The sequence below is a fragment of the Pocillopora damicornis genome, chromosome 3 (assembly GCF_964200805.1).
Source record: "Pocillopora damicornis chromosome 3, jaPocDami1.2, whole genome shotgun sequence".
Lineage (NCBI taxonomy): Eukaryota > Metazoa > Cnidaria > Anthozoa > Scleractinia > Pocilloporidae > Pocillopora > Pocillopora damicornis.
In genome coordinates, this window is record NC_142672.1 from 17,441,150 (window position 1) to 17,444,168 (window position 3,019).

Below are 3,019 nucleotides of genomic sequence, written 5' to 3' on the forward strand. Positions count from 1 at the left end.
TATCGGTCAAGTATCGGTCAAGTATCGGTCAAGTATCGGTCAAGTATCGGTCAAGTATCGGTCAAGTATCGGTCAAGTATCGGTCAAGTATCGGTCAAGTATCGGTCAAGTATCGGTCAAGTATCGGTCAAGTATCGGTCAAGTATCGGTCAAGTATCGGTCAAGTATCGGTCAAGTATCGGTCAAGTATCGGTCAAGTATCGGTCAAGTATCGGTCAAGTATCGGTCAAGTATCGGTCAAGTATCGGTCAAGTATCGGTCAAGTATCGGTCAAGTATCGGTCAAGTATCGGTCAAGTATCGGTCAAGTATCGGTCAAGTATCGGTCAAGTATCGGTCAAGTAGCGGTCAAGTAGCGGTCAAGTAGCGGTCAAGTATCGGTCAAGTATCGGTCAAGTATCGGTCAAGTATCGGTCAAGTAGCGGTCAAGTATCGGTCAAGTAGCGGTCAAGTAGCGGTCAAGTAGCGGTCAAGTATCGGTCATCAAGTATCGGTCGAGGATCGGTCAAGTATCGCTCAAGTGTCGGTCAAGTATCGGTCAAGTATCGGTCAAGTATCGGCCAAGTATAGGTTCACTTACCGAGCATATCGCTCAGAAGAAAATAGGCTAAGAAAGAGTGCGAGGTTTTTTCGATATATGTTCCGATTTGGTAATGGAAAAATACATTGTAAAGTTGGTCGCTCTTGTGTAATTAATGTTGTACCTTAACGTATTTCCATTATTCCTAAAACTACCCGGCTTATGCTTTATCCCTGATGTCATCCTGCCCTTAATCCAACATACCTAAAATAATTATTATTCCTTAGCTCTTATAGCTCTAACAGGTCCTTAACGTTATATTGCTTGTACAACGTTACCGATATCAACTGTCCAGTTTATGTCGGTAATGGGATCCACCTAAATTGTATCAGCTTAAATTGCAGTGTGTAACTGCCCAGCTAAACGAAAAGTAAATGATCTTTTGAAACTGAACTAGGCGGTTAAACTCATAAGCAAAGCGATTTTATAAAGACTTCTTTTTGCAGTGCGAGGTCAGCCGTTGTTTGTTTGTTTTTTCACTATTGTTATTTTACCTAGAATAAGGCGTCTTTTTGGGGGTTTGGGCCTTAACAACGGTATCAATTTTTTTTTATCCTTAAATAGGGAACTCCGCGGCACCCACCGATCGGAAATACAGTACTAATCCGCTCATAAGAACCTAGAATTCACGAACCTGTTAGCCTAAAAATATCAATTTAGACCCCCTTTACATAAGAACCTATTTAGCCTAAATTTGAAACAGGTTCCTTTTTTAGAAAATAAACCTTAAAGATCTTCAGGCAAAGATAAAAGACATGACTCTCAAAAGTAGTGAACTTAAACATGTATGAACTATAAAAATCTCTAAATTTGGTATAAAGAATGTATGAAAAACAGTAGTATGTACATGTTGGTTTTGAATTAGAATTCACATGAGTACACCCTACGAGTACATTTAGAACTGAGAACTCAGATTCTTATAAGCGGGTAAGTACTGTAGTTTGACTTACTAAAACAAAATCAAGTCTGCAATGAATATCTAGTTGTCTTTGCCTCCAGATAATCCTCTTGCCATTTGGATTAAAAATTCTCCAAACATCGCATAGCTCCAAATTTTCCATCGCATTTTTAAAGCGTTCTGATGTGTTCTGGCGATGCCATTTTTTCAGAGAAAATTGAGAGAGCAAAAAACATCCTAAGCAGCTGGTCTGCTGGGAGACTTACTCTTCTAGGTAAAATCACGATAATAGAAGCTTTGGCAGTATCCCAAATTGTACATGTTTTAACCTCTCTTCCAACGCATCAGGGTGCACTTAAGGAAATCGATACCCTGCTATATGACTTTCTCTGGGAAAGCAAAGGGGACGAACTTAAAAGGACACAAATGATCAATGATTACGATAAAGGAGGCCTTAAGATGATAGATATTCAAAGCTTTAATAAATTGCTAAACAAAAAGTGGGTAAATGGAAACTTCTCGTAGACTTCCACCTCCAGAAGTGTAGGGGGAAAGTAATGTTTTTAAAGTGCTACTACGATCAAACTATCCATATCCATTTTTTATAATTTCGTGTAAAATATGACTGTATAAAATACTTTGCTTAATATCAATCCATTACGACCATCAGAAATGTTTTTTTATTTGTATTTTTATTTCCGAGAAGTTGCAGTCGCCATTTCTTTATCTCGTTCCAATTATAGCCTGGTTGAGAATTAGGGAAAATGACGTCAAATGCTCAAAATACCTCGCGTAAAATAACTCGAGTGTGCTAGACTATTGCAATGTTTGAATTTATTACAGGTACAGTAAAAAACCCTTTTTTAAGAACCTAGATTTTAAGTGTAATTGTACATTAAGACTCCTTTTACACGAGAACCTGCTTTAGCCTACAACTTTGAAACAGGTTCTTCTCAAGAAACCGAACCTGGACCACGAAGTTCTTGGTAATTTTAGGCCTATTTCGAACCTTAAGGTTATCTCGAAAGTCATTGAGAAGGTTGTGGCAGTGCGTCTTCAAGCTTATCTTGACTTCTACCAACTCACAGAGCCGCTACAATCTGCCTACAAATCATTCCACAGCTGCGAAACCGCCCTTCTCCGTGTTCAAAATGACATTTTGCTTGCTATCGATAATCGCCACTGTGTCATGCTCCTGTTACTAGATCTCTCCGCTGCATTTGACACTGTTGACCATGTAATACTGCTCAAAAGATTGAATTCTAAATTCTCAATACGTGGCACTGCACTTGACTGGTTCCGCTCCTACCTTACTAAACGCACACAAGTCGTCCTAATCGATGGAAGGAAATCGCAATCTCGTGAGCTCAAGTGTGGAGTACCTCAAGGCTCCGTTCTTGGGCCGATCCTCTACCTACTTTACACTGCTCCTCTTGCCGACATTTTACGTTTTCACGACATGCAATTTCATTTCTACGCCGATGATACTCAGTTGTACATTTCTTTTTCCGTTAACGATGATCTGGAATTAACCAGTAGCAA